Source organism: Rhinoraja longicauda, chromosome 11 (genome assembly GCF_053455715.1).
Source record: "Rhinoraja longicauda isolate Sanriku21f chromosome 11, sRhiLon1.1, whole genome shotgun sequence".
NCBI lineage: Eukaryota > Metazoa > Chordata > Chondrichthyes > Rajiformes > Arhynchobatidae > Rhinoraja > Rhinoraja longicauda.
The window spans coordinates 52,236,663-52,253,992 of record NC_135963.1 but is presented as its reverse complement, the minus strand read 5'-3'; the positions used below and the strand labels follow the sequence as shown (position 1 = coordinate 52,253,992).

At 46.2% G+C, this 17,330-nt stretch overlaps 1 protein-coding gene across 2 annotated transcripts in view; it reads right to left on the bottom strand.

The window, feature by feature from the left end:
* The window catches only part of dennd1b (DENN/MADD domain containing 1B), a 292,862-nt gene that overhangs the window by 265,720 nt on the left and 9,812 nt on the right, over positions 1-17,330 (bottom strand). The gene's annotated exons all lie outside the window — the stretch shown is intronic.

Below are 17,330 nucleotides of genomic sequence, written 5' to 3'. Positions count from 1 at the left end.
CCAGCATATGCAGTTCCTCGTATCTACCACTAACTGGTTTGATTGATTGGAAGATACAGCAATGAAAGCAGGCCCTTCGGCCCACCAAATTCACGCTGACCATCAATCACCCGTTCACATTAGTTCGATGTTGTCCCACGTTCTCATCCACTCCCTACACACTGGGGGCAATTTTACAGAGGACCAACTAACCTACAAACTTGCACAACCTCCACACAGACAGTGAGGATCGAACCCAGGTCTTCACCATTTTTCCCAACATCCTCAGTCCACTTGGTTATCTCCCTCCCTTTGCCTTCCACCCCTTGACAAAGCTCACCTTGGGCCATTCCTCTCCATCCCTCCCTTTGCCTTCCACCCCTTGACAAAGCTCACCTTGGGCCATTCCTCTCCATCCCTCCCTTTGCCTTCCACCCCTTGACAAAGCTCACCTTGGGCCATTCCTCTCCATCCCTCCCTTTGCCTTCCACCCCTTGACAAAGCTCACCTTGGGCCATTCCTCTCCATCCCTCCCTTTGCCTTCCACCCCTTGACAAAGCTCACCTTGGGCCATTCCTCTCCATCCCTCCTTCTCTGCAATCTTTATAATATTATTTACCTATAACTTTGTTTAGTTCCCACGAAATACCAATTGTCCACAGGAACTCCCTCACCTGGTGGGTATCGAAGGTAACTTCAGTATTTATTTACGATTAGATTGAACCCATGTCATGATCAATATTCATTCCTGCTCTCACACCACCCATTTTCTAAAGTGACAGCACAGTGGTGCAGTGCTAGAGTTGCTGCCTCACAGCGCCAGAGACCCGGGTTCGATCCCGACTATGGGTGCTGTCAGTATGGTATTTGCACGTTATCCCTTTGACCATGTGGGTTTCCTCCAGGTGCACCAGTCTCCTCCCACACTCCATAGACGTACAGATTTGTAGGTTAATTGGCTTCTGTTAGCTGTCCCTTGTGGAGGATAGAACTAGCGTACGTGGTGATCACTGGTCGGCACGGCCTCTATCACCGCAGTATCTCTAAAGTTTAAAGTAAAGTCTAAAGATACTATCTCACCTGTTGAGAGTTGAAGGTAACTTCAGTCTTTATTTAGGATTAGATTCAAAACCAACGTCATAATCAATATTCATTCCTGCTGCAACACGGTGGCGTAGCCATCGAGCTACTGCCTCACAGCGCCGGAGACCCAGGTTCGATCCCGAGTACGGGTGCCGTCTGTACGGACTTTGTACGTTCAACCCATGACCTGCATGGGATTTCTCCGAGATCTTCGGTTTCCTCACACACTCCAAAGTCGTCCAGGTTTGTAGTTAATTGGCTTGGTATAAATGTGTGTAGGGTTGTGTTAATGTTGGGAATCGCAGGTCATTGGGCCACGCTGCTTCTAGAAACTAAACCAAAACTCTCACACCACCTATTTTCGTTTGTGTGAAATTATGCTCCATACAAACGGCCTGGCCAATCTGTCAACATGCATAGACTAAGAAACAAATTGATTGCAAGGTCAGTTGAAGATATAAAAAAAGTGTCATACAAATGTAAGCTTCCTCCAGCAGCTGAGCGAACAGAGAGCACATGAATTTCTAATGTAATCCAAGTTGTCTTTGCAACTGAGCAGCACTGCACTGGGACATCAGTCTCTCTGTAACAAGCCTGTACATGGCACTTGAATGCACAAGGCCAAAAGCCTCTCACCCGTGTCACGAGAGATCAGTTCAGAGGCAGCAGGGGAGGAGTGCGAGGATAACCATTGGAGGCAGGCAGATTTCTGCTTTCCAAAAGGATTCGTGAGAACGATGGAATTTTGGAAGAGCGAAGAAGCCATCGATGCTTCAGACGGAGTAGGTAGATTAGCAATGAACGGGCATGTGTGTCACACTGTACAGAAACAAGGCCCACTACACCTGTGCCAGCCTCATCTTCCTTTAGAAGTCAAATGTGAGCTGTTATGAGGAGTAATGAATGGCACTGCCTGCAACATCAAGGACCCACACCACCCTGGCCACGCTCTAAGTTTACTCCTACCATCGGGAAGATGGTACAGGGGACTGAAAACCATTGAAGGGATCTATAGGAGGCACTGCCTCAAAAAGGCAGCCAGCATCATCAGAGACCCATAGCTCTCTGACCATGCTCTCATTTCAGTCCGACAAACTGTAGGAAGGTACAAAAGCCTGAAAACCGTGACCACTAGGTTCAGGAACAGTAACTTCCTAACGACCATCAGGCAATTGAACACTGCACAACACTAACCTCAACTTTGGAGTTCTCTGCAAGGTTTGCACAGAACATTATTTGGTTGCTCTAAATATTGGCGTGTGTGGGCAAGTTGGGCCTGTTTCCATGCTGTTTCACTCTATGACTCTATGATGACTGTAAAGACTTTGAGATTTATTTGCACTAGTGTTGGGGGTGACTAATTTATTGGATTTTTGTTTACTATTTACAGGTCGACCACCAATCTTCTGGCACCCTTGGTTCCAGAGCTTAGCCGTATTATCCGTTTTGCCGGACCAACAGAGGTCACGGCCTTGGAGGGCCGTGATACTGTCTGTGCGGTGTTTGCACGTTCTCCCTCTGACCGCGTGGGATTCCTCCGAGTGCTCCGGTTTCCTCCCACATCCCAAAGGCGTGCAGGTGTGTAATATTAATTCACTTCTGTAGATTGTAGAATTGTCCCTAGTGTGTAGGTTAGTATGGGGTGGTCACTAGTCGGCACGGACTCGGTGGGCCGAAGGGCCTGTTTCCGCGCTGTGTCTCTGAAGTCTAAAGTTGTCACAACACATGCACTGGCAGGGTCCTCAGAGATCCTCAGTTTTCCAGTCTTGGTCGATTTCAATCAAAGAACACAATGGCATTCCTGTTCTTTCCACAAATTAAGCCCAGTATGGAAGAACTGCTGGACACCACATCTTGAATTAATGTTAGCCCATGAATCATTATCAGTTTCACGCCAAGACTCACAATGTCAGTTTGTCTTCTTTCATTTGGCTGACAATGGACTAACAACGCTGTCTCGTTTCATGTTAGTTATTTTGTCTGATGCTCAAGGAAATCAAACATATCTCTGTAACACAAAGTTACAGCTGGAGGAGCTCGGCGGGTCAGGCAGCATCCGTGGAGGGAATAGCTCGGCGTCGTTTTGGGTCGGGGCCAAACAGACTCTCAGTGATATTCCTCGGAAACATTTTTCCTGCTGAGGATTTTGTGCACTGAGATGGATGTGAATACATCTGCTGGAATGGAAGTCAAAGAACGTGCAGTAAAGGACAAAATGCTGGAAGGAACTCAGTGGGTCAGGCAGCATCTGGGGAGGGAATGGGTAGACGGGACACTTGCCCTTCTTCAGAGTATTTTTGGGCAGCATTGCAGTGATTTCTGACGCTGGAACGTTAATGCTGCTCTGAAAACTACAATTTCAGTAGGAGATAAGCAGGCAGGGACAGAGGGAATTAGATCACAAGTTGCAATCGTTTAAATAGGCCCACATAATGGCGCAGTGGCAGAGCTGCTGCCTTAGAGCGCCAGAGACCCAGGTTCAATCCTGACTATGGGTGCTGTCTGTAAGGAGTTTGTTCACTCTCCCTCTGACCGTGTAGGTGATTTTAGATTTAGATTTTTAGATTTAGAGATACAGCACGGAAACAGGCCCTTCGGCCCACCGAGTCCGCGCCGCCCAGCAATCCCTGCACATTAACACTATCCTACACACACAAGGGACAATTTTTACATTTGCCCAGCCAATTAACCTACATACCTGTACGTCTTTGGAGTGTGGGAGGAAACCGAAGATCTCGGGGAAAACCCACGCAGGTCACGGGGAGAACGTACAAACTCCGTACAGACGGCGCCCGTAGTCAGGATTGAACCCGAGTCTCCGGCGCTGCATTCGCTGTAAGGCAGCAACTCTACCGCTGCGCCACCGTGCCGCCCTGGTGCTCTGGTTTCCTCCCACTTCCCAAAGGCATACAAATTTCTAGGTTAATTGGCCTCTTTAAAATTGTAAATTGGCCTTAGTGTGTAGGATAGTATTTGTGTACAGGTGATGGCTGGTCAGCCTGGACATGGTGAGCCAAAGGGCCCGTTTCTAAAAGTTAAAAAAAACTAAAAAGTAAACGGTATAAAAATATATTGACCCAAAGTGAAGTTCAAATACACACCAAAAAGGACAAACATAACCACAAAAGCTGCAATAGCAACTATGTACCTGATGTGAAGGAAGGAACTGTAGATGCTGGTTTACATTGAAGATAGACATAAAATGCTGGAGTGACAGGCAGCATCTCTGGAATAGAAGGAATGGGTGAGGTTTCGGGCAGAGACCCTTCTGAAGAGACCCTTCTGAAGAAGGGTCTCGACCCAAAATGTCTCTCCATCTTCCCTCCAGAGATGCTGCCTGTCCCGCTGAGTTACTGCAGCAATTTGTGTCTATCTACCATGTACCTGATAATAGAGGAAGCAAGTACATTTCCCTATCTAGCCACAAAAGAATTGCTAATAGTTCACCTCCAGGCGTGTGTAGTAGATGAAAAGATAGTGGCATAGTCAGTCACACCATGAGCTGAACTGAGAATCCAGGTTTCGTTTCCAAAAATAATCAACCTCTATAAAACAATTTGCGTATTTTACACCCATGATAAAGAACCAATTTTTTAATTTAAGTCCACCCTCTCTCCTTCATTGCTAAGCATTCAGCCTGGCTGTGGAACAGTGCAGTTGTTTTCTTTAAATTATATTTTTTAAAAGGGCGTGGGCGAAGTGTCAATTGAACATCAGCCTTTGATCTCTGGGACAATCGTTGACAATCAGGCTCACGCAAACAAGATCCAAATCTCCTCCGTCTCAGCATTCAATTAGAGTCACACAGTCATACGGCACTGAAACAGGCCATTCGGCCCAGCCCGTCCATGTTGACCACGGTGCCCGGGGGTTTCGGTTTATTAGTGTCTCATGCACAGAGGTATGGTGAAAGGCTGTGTGCAGGAAGGAAGGAAGGAAATGCAGATGCTGGTTTACACCGATGATGGACACAAAATGCTGGAGTAACTCAGTGGGTCAGGCAACATCTCTGGAGAAAAGTAATAGGTGACGTTTCGGGTCGAGGCCCTTCTTCAGACTGAGAGTTAGGGGAAAGGTAAACTTGAGGTATGAAAAGATTCAAAACAAATCAGAGCCGGCATATATATGTTATAGCATTAAGATTTATTATTATCACGTGTACCGAGCGAGGTACAGTGAAAAGCTTTGTTTTGCATTTGATTGTCTGGTCTGATTGGATAGCAGGCAATGCAAAGCTTTTCACTGTTCCTCAGTACATGTGACAATAATAAACCTAAACCTTATATAATGATATGGGGAATAGATCGGATAGACGGGCAGTCTTTCTTCCCAAGGCAGGGGAGTCTGGAACTAGAGGGCACAGGTTTACAGTGAGAGGGGGGAAATGTCAAGGAGATAGTGGGCTTTTCCACACTGAGGGCTGTGGGTATTGGAACCTAGCTTCCAGATCTGGGGTCAGAGCAGATACACAGGCAGCATCTCTGGAGAGAAGGAATGGGTGACGTTTTGGGTCGAGACCCTTCTTCAGACTGATCCAGACTTCTCCAGAGATGCTGTCTGACCCACTGTTACTTCAGCATTTTGTGTCTTTTTTTTGGCCTAAAACTCAGCTACTTGTTTTTGTTAAACTTTCAGGTCAACACGGTAATTTGCCCAAACTTGTTTGAGTCATAGAGTCATACAGCCGGGAAACAGGCCCTTCGGCCTAACTTGTCCAGGCCGACCAATCTACATTGGTCCCACCTGCCTGCGTTTGGCCCATATCCCTCTAAACCTTGTCTATCCAATTACCTGTCCAAGTATCCTTCAAATATTGACACACAGATCAGGAGAAACTCAGCGGGTCAGACAGCATCTCTGGAGAACATGGATAGGTGATGTTTTGGGTTGGGATTGAAGAAGGGTCCCGACCCGAAACATGACCTATCCACGTTCTCCAGAGATGCTGCCTGACCCGCTGAGTGACTCCAGCACTTTGTGTCCTATTTTTGTAAACCAGCTTATTGCAGTTTATTGTGTCTCTCTTGAAGTATTCAAGCGTTAGATATAGCTCTTAGGACTAATGGAATCAAGGGATATGGGGAGAAAGCAGGAACGGGGTACTGATTTTGGATGATCATCCATGATCATATTGAACGATGGTGCTGGCTCGAAGGGTCGAATAGCCTACTCCTGCACCTATTTTCTATGTTTATATGTTTCTAAATGCTGTTGTTGTACCTGCCTCAGCGAGCTCCTCTAGTTTGTTCCAGGTACCCACCACCGGTTACAGGTTTGGACCCTTCTTCAGACATCTGCAGTTGGCTGTTTCTACACTCTTGAGTTTTAGGCCACGTAGGAGCAGAGAGCAGCAGAGACAGAAGGTGTTTTTGCAGAATGATCAAATCGTACAGTACAGAGACAGGCTATTTTTGGCTCAGCTTGTCCATGGCGATCACAATGCCCATTTATGCCAAACCCGTTCACACAGTGAGGAAGTGTTTGCGAGTGAAAGCTTTTCTTCCATGAGATATCGGCTGTCTGCACCCGCTGAAGTGCTTGTTGCGCTCACTGAATCCCAACTCTGCCGCGTTCCCACTCCCCCTCCTCGTGCAGACACACTGTGCTGTGCCTCTCTCCCGACAGCTTCACCGCTACCAGCTGCGTTATCACCAGCTTGCCGTTTGAAGTTTGACACCGTGCTCGTTCAAGCATTTCACCTTCTTCTGTACCTGAGCCGACGTCTCACTTTTTCAGTCAAGAGTGTTGTGAATCTGTGGAATTCTCTGCCTCAGAAGGCAGTGGAGGCCAATTCTCTGAATGCATTCAAGAGAGAGCTAGATAGAGCTCTTAAGGATAGCGGAGTCAGGGGGTATGGGGAGAAGGCAGGAACGGGGTACTGATTGAGAATGATCAGCCATGATCACATTGAATGGTAGTGCTGGCTCGAAGGGCCGAATGGCCTCCTCCTGCACCTATTGTCTATTGTCACTTGGCTTCCCCTGCGCCTCATTTTGTGTGCTTTTTCAGCCATCTATTTTAACATCTTTCATCTCCGTCTGATTCTCTCCAGTATTTAGCTCTCCTGTCAGAGGGTCATTCTGTTTAATCTCCACGCCCACATCTAGCGGGCAGCATGGTGGTGCAGCGGGTAGAGCCGCTGCCTAAAGCACCAGGGTCCCGGGTTTGATCCTGATCTCGGGAACTGCCCGTGTGGAGTTTGCACGTTCTGCCTGTGACCACGTGTGCTTCCTCCAAGTGCTCCGGTTTCCTCCCACATCCTAAATACGTACACGTTTGTAGGTTAAGTGTCCCTCAGCCTAAAATGCCCCCAGTTCTCCCACTCTCTTCCTGTCTCCACCTATATCCTTTCTTTGTCCCGCCTCCCCTGACATCAGTCTGAAGAAGGGTCTCGACCCGAAACGTCTCCTGAGATGCTGCCTGACCCGTTGAGTTACTCCAGCATTTTGTGATACCTTCGAAATAAACACACATCCTTACTCTCAATGCTCTGTCCCATGAAAGCAAGCATGCCACGTGCCTTCTTCATCACCTTGTCTACCTGCAGTGCCACTTTAAGGGAACTACGTACCTGGATCCTGGTCTCTTTGTTTGAAAACACTCTCTGCAAGGACCTGTCATTCACCGTGTTTATTTAAGGTACCGCCTTCTCATCTATTCCATCACATTGTCTTGAGCTCACCTACATTGATGCCGAACCTAGGTTAATTTTGAGGAGTGTCTACCTCATCAGCACACTTTTAGTTTTGTTTACTTTAGAGATACAGCATGAAAACAGGCCCTTTGGCCCTCCGAGTCCGTGCCGACCATTGATCACCTGTTCACGTTAGGTCTGTGTTATCCCAGTTTCGCATCTTACACACGGGGGACAATTAAAGAAGCTGTACGTCTTTCGGATGTGGGAGGAAACCGGAGCACCTGGAGGAAGCCCACACTGTCACAAATCCATGGCCCATATCCATCTCAACATTTCCTATCCATGTACCGGTCTAAGTATCTTTTAAACGTTGTGATACCAGATCCTAACCTGGAGTGCTGCGTTCCGTTTTGGTCACGGTGTTTTTGGAAAGATGCTGGAATTACTTAGATGCAAAGGAGCGCGATTTTATATTGAAGAAGCCCTTGGGCAGAGAGTGATCGCTGTTTGTCAACAACTGACTATCTTATAATTAATTATATTTTGCGCTGATTAAAAATAATGCCAAGGTAAATATTTTGCTAAAAACCACATGATGAATATAGCTTTGAATGGGATGTTATCCAAAAAATAAATCACCCCCATTACTCACATAGCGTCAGACGGTGTGGAAACAAGCCCTTCTTACCCACACAGGCCAACATGTCCCATCTACACTAGTCCCACCTGCCTGTGTTTGCCCCATATCTCTCCAAACCTATCCTATCCATGTACCTGTCTAAATGTTTCGTAAACGTTATGATAGTCCCTGCCTGAACCACCTCCTCTGGCAGCTCGTTCCATACATCCACCTCCTTTGTGTGAAAAACGTTGCACCTCAGAGGGTGGTGAATCTGTGGAATTCTTTACCACAGAAGGCTGAGGAGGCTAAGTCAATGGAAAGATAGATTCTTCATTAGTACGGGTGTCAGGGGTTATGGGGAGAAGGCAGGAGAATAGGGTTAGAAGGGAGAGATAGATCAGCCATGATTGAATGGCGGAGTAGACTTGATGGACCGAATGGCCCAATTCTGCTGCTATCACTTATGGTCTTGTGACCTCAAGTTCCTATTAAATCTTTTCCCTCAAAAACATTTTGCCATTGTGAAGAAAAGCCCATTTTCTCGTTGAGCATGTCAGAATGTCTTGTGACCAGGGGGTGGGGGTGGGGGTGGGGGAGGGGGAGGATGCACAGCCTTGATCCGGAGTGTAGGTGGGTGCAGAAATACTCGCACGGAGGTCACAGCACAGGACAGGCAGCTGAGATGTTAGTCGATGACTCTGTAACCTAGGAGGGCCGAGGCCAGTGCTCGACCCCGTCTCATCATCAGGACATGCTGACTCCACCACAACATTTAAACAGGATACTGGCTCATTACAAGACAAACTCAATCGTGGGTAAAGTTATTCAAGATGCACAAACGTCATCGCCTCAAAAGACGATGCAGTAAACGGTTCAACTCACATTTCCGGGTGCTGCAGAGTGTAGTAAAAAAGCTCACTGGAGTTTTGCATATAACCACTGCAACCACATGAAAACTATTAAAAGGAATAGCACGGCACTTTAAAATCTCCTGCCGGGTCTTCTATGAAACGGGCCAAACTGCGTGCAATCTTTCTCCTGTGTGGACAGCAAGTCACCAGCACACCAGTGTGCCGTTAAGCACAACATTTCCTCAACCGCACCACACCGCAGTGCAAAGATGCTTTGCAGTCTCATCTCATTGCACAAAACGCCGAACTCACTCGTTGCTGGGAGTGGAGGAAGCATGGGTATATCCTTCCAACTGCATTAGTAAACTCACACATATCTAAAGAGCTAGACACAAAATGCTGGAGTAACTCAGCGGGTCGGGCAGCATCTCGGGAGAGAAGGAATGGGTGACGTTTCCCCTTAGGGTCTCGACCCGAAACGTCACCCACTCCTTCTCTCCCGAGATGCTGCCCGACCCGCTGAGTTACTCCAGCATTTTGTGTCTACCTTCGATTAAAACCAGCATCTGCAGTTTTTTTTCCTACATATCTATAGAGCTAACTTTGCAGATTTAAGTTACATTAAAAACTACACTAACAATTCATCATCTCTCCAACCACACAACTGGACTTGGATTCAATGGGTCAATGGAACTTTATTATCACATCTACCTAGGACATTGACATTCCTTGCTTGCATACAGTTCAGTAGAAATCCTACTGTACACAGGCACAATCATACTTAAGTGCAACAGTGTAAGAATAGTAGGGTACACTCAAGCAGTACACAAGGAACTGCAGATGCTGCCTGACACAAAAGACACAAAGTGCCGGAGTAAATCAGCGGGTCAGGCAGCATCTCTGGAGAAGATGGAAAGGTGACATTTCGGGTCGGGACCCTTCTTCAGTTCCAACACCTATCCAAGTACTCCAGAGACATTTCCTGACCAGCTGAGTTGCTCCAGCACCTTGTGCCTTGAATATGGATGATGTCTTGTTGGAATGGGGCCCGCCAAGGGTTAAAAGTGGAATACCACAAGAGGGGAACATTTCCATCAATACATTTATAGCTGCCTCCACAACATTTTAAATTGCTCCACATTTCAATCTTCCACACTCCATTCAGCTGGATAGAGTGCAGAGAAGGTTGTTGAGTATGTTGCCAGGACTCAAGGGTCTGCGCTATAGGGAGAGGTTGGGCAGGGTAGTCATGCAGGAGACCGAGGGGTAACCTTATAGAGGTGCATAAAATCATAAGGGGAATGGATGGGGGTAATGCACAGAGTCTTTTACCCACGGTAGGAAATTCAAAAACCAGAGGCATAGTTTTACCATGAGAGGGTAAAGATTTAGTTTAGTTTAGAGATACAGTGTGGAAACAGGCTCTTCGATCCACTGAGTCCACACCGACCTTCGATCACATACACTAGTAGGCACAAAATGCTGGAGTAACTCAGCGGGTCAGGCAGCATCTCTGGAGAGAAGGAATGGGTGACGTTTCAGGTCGAGACCCTTCTTCAGTCCTTCCTACCTACACATTCCTTCCTACACATTTCTAAACTAATATGTTGTTTGTAGCACTAGGGAGATTAAAAGAGTTTAGAAGTTTCAACTTAATATGATCTAGTCTCCAAAGATTTTTAGAACGAAAAACTGTATATTTTTTGTAATTAGTAAAATCACTTTAATAATCAGGATGCAACTGCAGTAACAGAGGCTTCTTTGCGATGGGTGACCATTGATTAACCGGGATCGTAACCCAGCCGAACAAGGCCAGAAATCAGCTCATTACAGACTGCTGAAAGAATTGCTTTCAGACACACCCATCGTCAACTTGTTGGCGTGTTTTCGAGTGCTGCACTCAAGTCCCCACATGTAAGGGATTTTCATCTTTTAATATTCTTGATAAACTTTAAATCCCAGAAGTGCAAATTTTGGAAACATGGGGGAAGTAGTGGGTAGGGGATGCAGCTAAATAAGTTCACAAGTTCTAGGTGCAGAATTAGGCCATTCGGCCCATCGAGTCTACTCTACCATTCAATCATGGCCGATCTATCTCTCCCTCATAACCCCATTCTCCTGCCTTCTCCCATAACCTGTGACACCCGTACTAATCAAGAACTTGTCAATCTCCATCTTAAAAATGACTTGGCCACAGCCCTCTGTGGCAATGTGTTCCACAGATTAACTACCCTCTGACTAGAGAAGTTCCTCCTCACCTCCTTTCTAAAAGAGCGCCCTTTAATTCTGAAGCCATGACCTCTGGTCCTAGACTCTTCCACCAGTGGAAACATCCTTTCCACATCCACTCTATCTATGCCTTTCATTATTATGTAAGTTGCAATGAGGTTCCCCCTCAACCTTCTGAACTCCAACGAGTGGAGGCCCAGGGCTGTCCAGTTCCTCATCACATCCAGACAAGGCCCTCTTGAACGCCCTGAGCAACCACATGGGCCCCAAAGCTGAGGAGGGATGTGCTGGCACTGGAGAGGGTCAAGAGGAGGTTTACATGAATGATCCAAGGGATGATTGGGTTAACGTATGATGGGCGTTTGATGCCACTGGCCCTGCGCTCGCTGAAGTTTAGAAAGATGAGGGAAGACCTCATTGAAACTTGCCAAATAGTCAAAGGCCTGGATAGAGTGGATGTGGAGAGGATGTTTCCACTAGTGGGAGAATACAGGACCAGAGGGCACAGCCTCAGAATAAAAGGACGTATCTTGAGAAAGGAGATTAGGAGGAATTTCTTCAGATGAAATGAGGAGGTAAATCTATGGAAGTCATTGCCACAAATGGTGGAGGAAACCAAGTCGTTGGGTATTTTTAAAGTGGAGATTGAGAGATTCTAAATTAGTAAGGGCATCAAAGGTTGTGGGGAAAAGGTAGGAGAATGGGTTTAAAAGGGAAAGGTAGATCAGCAATGATTGAATGGCGCAGGAGACTCGATGGGCTGAATGGCCTTATTCTGCTTCTATGACATGAATTTATGACTAACCAAATGCATCACAGAATGCAAAGATGTCCTTCTGCAGTTGTACAGGGCCCTAGTGAGACCGCACCTGGAGCACTGTGTGTAGTTTTGGTCTCTAAATTTGAGGAACGATATTCTTGCTATTGAGGGCATGCAGCGTAGGTTTACTAGGTTATTTCCCGGAATGGCGGGACTGTCATATGTTGAAAGACTGGAGCGACTAGGCTTGTATACACTGGAATTTAGAAGGATGAGAGGGGATCTTATCGAAACATAAGGTTATTAAGGGGTTGGACACGTTAGAGGCAGGAAACATGTTCCCAATGTTGGGGGAGTCCAGAACCAGGGGCCACAGTTTTAGAATAAGAGGTAGGCCATTTAGAACGGAGATGAGGAAAAACTTTTTCAGTCAGAGAGTTGTAAATCTGTGGAATTCGCTGCCTCAGAAGGCAGTGGAGGCCAATTCTCTGAATGCATTCAAGAGAGAGCTAGATAGAGCTCTTAAGGATAGCGGAGTCAGGGGGTATGGGGAGAAGGCAGGAACGGGGTACTGATTGAGAATGATCAGCCATGATCACATTGAATGGTGGTGTTGGCTCGAAGGGCCGAATGGCCTACTCCTGCACCTATTGTCTATTGTCTAATGACAGTTCTGTGCAGCCAAATCTTTCCATCCTTCTTCCAAAGCTAACCAGTAAACCATGCAAAGATGTTCCCAGTAGAGATAAAGACACAAAGTCGTATGGTAACTCAGCGGGTCAGGCAACATCTCTGGAGAACATGGATAGGTGACGTTTCAGGTCGGGTCCCTTCTCCAGCACTTTGTGTCTTTATTTATAACCCAGCGCCTGCAGTTACTCGTTTCCACAGACGTCCCCAGTTATCTGTTTGTGAGTTCAACCATTCAAGTTATCACATACTATTCCCTGAGGGATCTCAGGAGCGACGTGTTAACTCAGAGGGTAGTCCTTATCTGGAATAAGCGGACAGGGGAAGCTATGGAAGCTCATATAATGAATGACTTCGAAAAGACTTTTGGAAGATATATATATACGACAGATATCTGAAGAAGGGTCCCAACCTGAAATGTCACCTATCCATGTTCTTCAGAGATGCTGCCTGACCCACTGAGTACTCTAACATGTTGTCTTTATTTAGGCAGATATATGGATAGGATGAGTTTAGAGGGATATGGGCCAAATGCAGGCAAATGGGACTGGCCCAACTTGGTCAGCATGGACAATGTGAGCCAAAGGGCTTGTTCCCATCCTGGGCAGCTCTGTGACTCTATTATGCCTCATGACCAGGTTAGGTCACAGAAACTGCAAGTGCCAGAGTAAATGCTTCCACAATTTTTCTTCCATTGAGTAAAAAAAAGTTGGGGACAATGACTGAACATTTCAAGGGAAGTGAAAACGAAAAGCATCCCCCAGAATTTCTCACTTCCACACTGTCGTTGAGTCATTTAAAACTTTGGCAACAGAAAATGCACAAAAGTATTATTTCTTTCACTTACTCTGTTGGTAAAATTCACTTCCCATTAGCTGGCCGAGCACTCATCGTACACATGTATTGTCTTTCTGCTGACTGGCTATCACGCCACAAAAGCTTTTCACGGTACCTCGGTACACGTGACAATAAACTAATCTGAACCAAACTAAACTCAGGAGACTAGAGTAACATTAATCTGAGGAAACACATTCTTGCCATAGAGGGAGTACAGAGAAGGTTCACCAGATTGATTCCTGGGATGGCAGGACTTTCATATGAAGAAAGACTGGATAGACTCGGCTTGTACTCGCTGGAATTTAGAAGATTGAGGGGGGATCCTATAGAAACGTACAAAATTCTTAAGGGGTTGGGCAGGCTAGATGCAGGAAGATTGTTCCCGATGTTGGGGAAGTCCAGAACAAGGGGTCACAGTTTAAGGATAAGGGGGAAGTCTTTTAGGACCGAGATGAGAACGTTTTTTTTTCACACAGAGAGTGGTGAATCTGTGGAATTCTCTGTCACAGAATGTAGTTGAGGCCAGTTCATTGGCTATATTTAAGAGGGAGTTAGATGTGGCCCTTGTGGCTAAAAGGATCGGGGGTATGGAGAGAAGGCAGGTACGGGATACTGAGTTGGATGATCAGCCATTATCATATTGAATGGCGGTGCAGGCTCGAAGGGCCGAATGGCCTACTCCTGCACCTATTTTCTATGTTTCTATGTTAAGGGCAGATTCCCAACGCTTGGGACCTTGAGTTCCCATGAAACAGACCATATTGTGAATTTTTGTAATGTAAAGAAGGGAAAGTTGAAAATATCTATATTTATTTACCTCTTTCACTTTGGTTTAGTTCAGTTTAATTTAGTTTAGTTTATTGTCACGTCAACCCATTTCTGAGATCTTTTTTTGGTGGCGATTTGTGAATTTCTGAACAGTGACCTGGACTCTTATAACCTGAGGGTTACACAGCAAGGGAACATATAAGGAGAGCAGGGGAATGAGAGGTGATCTTATAAGAAAATAACTGCAGATGCTGGTACAAATCGATTTATTCACAAAATGCTGGAGTAACTCAGCAGGTTAGGCAGCATCTCGGGAGAGAAGGAATGGGTGACGTTTCGGGTCGAGACCCTTCTTCAGTCTGAAGAAGGGTCTCGACCCGAAACGTCACCCATTCCTTCTCTCCCGAGATGCTGCCTGACCTGCTGAGTTACTCCAGCATTTTGTGAATAAATCGAGAGGTGATCTTATACAGGTGTTCAAGATCATGAGGGGAATAGATAGGGTGAATGCACAGAGTCTTTTGCCCGGAGATGGGGAATCAAGAGCAAGAGGACATAGGTGAGAGGGGAAAGATTTAATAGGAACCTGAAGGGCAACTTTTTCACACGGTGGGTGTATGGAACGAGCTGTCAGAGGAAGGAGTTCAGGCAGGTACAACAACAGCATTTAAAAGACACTTGGACAAGTACATAGATAGGAGAGGTTTAGAGGGATATGGGCCAAACACAGGCAAGTGGGACTCCTGCAGATGGGGCATCATGGTTGGCATGGGAGAGTTGGTTGGCATGGAAGGGCTTGTTTCCATGCTGTATGACTCTATTATTATGACAAGGAACCGCAGATGCTGGAATCTCGAGCAAAACATAAAGAGCTGGAAGAACTCAGCGGGTCAGGCAGCATCTGTGGAAGGGATGGACAGGCAATGTTTCTGAAGAAGGGTTCCAACCCAAGATGTCGCTAGTCCATTGCCTCCACAGATGCTGCCTGGCCCGCTGAGTCCCTCCAGCACTTTGAGTTTTGCTCAGGGGAAGAAGCTGGTGCAGTCACAACGCTCCAGACTGAAGGAATCTTCTCCATTTAAGCACCAGAATCTGGTCGATGTGTCTGATCTGTAACCATTCTGCTTTTTGATCCCTGCTCTTCAAGGAATCTTCCAGCACGCAATTGCAGACTCACGGACTGTTTCCTCCCAGCTGTTATCAGGCAACTGAACCATCCTATCACCAACCAGAGAGAGATCCTCTCTCATTTACTTCAATGGAGACCTTTGAACTATCTTTAATCGGACTTTATCTTGTACTTAATGTTCTACCCTTTATCCTGTATCTGTACATTGTGGACGGCTTGATTTTAATCATGTATAGTCTTTAGCTGACTGAATAGCATGCAACAAAAAAGCTTTTCACTGTACCTCGGTACAAGTGACAATAATAATAAACTAAATTGAACTAAAACATCAATCTGATAAGCTTTCATTAAATCCCGCTCAATTTGATGTCGTCTTCCAATCACTATTTAATTAGTTTCTCTTCTCTACTGTGTATATTAATCTACATTTATCATCTCCTGTGTGGGCTGCTGTCAAACATATATTTTAAAAGCACCTCACCCAATGAACATCTACAGTTACCTTATCAGTCACCTCTTCAGATCATTGCTGCAATCTTGCTGCAAAATGCAGCCCTTACTTCTAATTGCCTCACGCAGGAGGGGAAAGCACAGTTGGAGGTAGACACACGATCAATTGTAGGTATAGAGTAGTACAGCATGCAAACAGGCCCCTCGGCCCAACTCATCAATGCTGTCCGTTGGCATACGTGGCTGGTGCCAATGCCCTGCTTTTGGCCCATATCCCTCTAAACATTTCCTATCCATATATCTGCCAAAATATCCTTTCAAAGATAATTGTACCGAGACACAAAAAGCTGGAGTAACTCAGCGGGTCAGGCAGCATCTCTGGACCCATTCCGTCTCTCCAGAGATGCTGCCTGACCCGCTGAGTTACTCCAGCTTTTTGTGTCTACCTTCAATTTAAACCAGCATCTGCAGTTTTCTTTCCCACACAAGATAATGGTAGCCACTTCTATCGCTTCCTCTGGCAGCTCTTTCCATATATCGACTGCCGAAGTGAGAATGTTGCCCCCGAGATCCCTCTTAAATTTCTCCCTTCACACCTTAAGCTTGTGCCCTCTAGTTTTAGAATCCTCTGCCTGGGGGAAAAAAGACTGTGAGCTTCACTTTATCCAAGCCCCTCAAGATCTTGTACGCCTCAAAAAGGTCACACCCTCACCCTCAGCCTCCTACGCTCCAAAGAAACAAATTCACAGCCCATCCAACCTCTCCCGATAACTCAAGCCCACAAGCCCAGGTAACATCCTGGTGAATCTCTTCTGCACCCTTTCCAACTTCATAATGAAATCCTTCCAGCAGCTGGATGACCAGAACTGCCTTTTACATTCTTGGTGTTAAATCCAATCCCTTTCACAAAAATAAAAATCATCAGTGATATTACTGTGAATAAGCAACTGTAAAATCTGAAACTATCTTTCAACCACTGAACAAGTGAGCTGTCAGGGAGGTCAGTTTGGGTGGTGGTCTGGGTTGTGGAAACAGCCCAGACCATCAGGCAAACCAACCTTCCTTCCATTGACTCCATCTACATCTATGTTGACTTGGCAAAGCCAGCAGCATAATCAAGGACTAGTCTCACCCCAGTCACTCCCTCTTCTCCCCTCTCGTGCATCGTACAGTGGGCAGCGTAGGTTTACTAGGTTAATTCCCGGAAAGGCGGGACTGTCAAATGTTGAAAGACTGGAGTGACTAGGCTTGTATACACTGGAATTTAGAAGGATGAGAGGAGATCTTATCGAAAC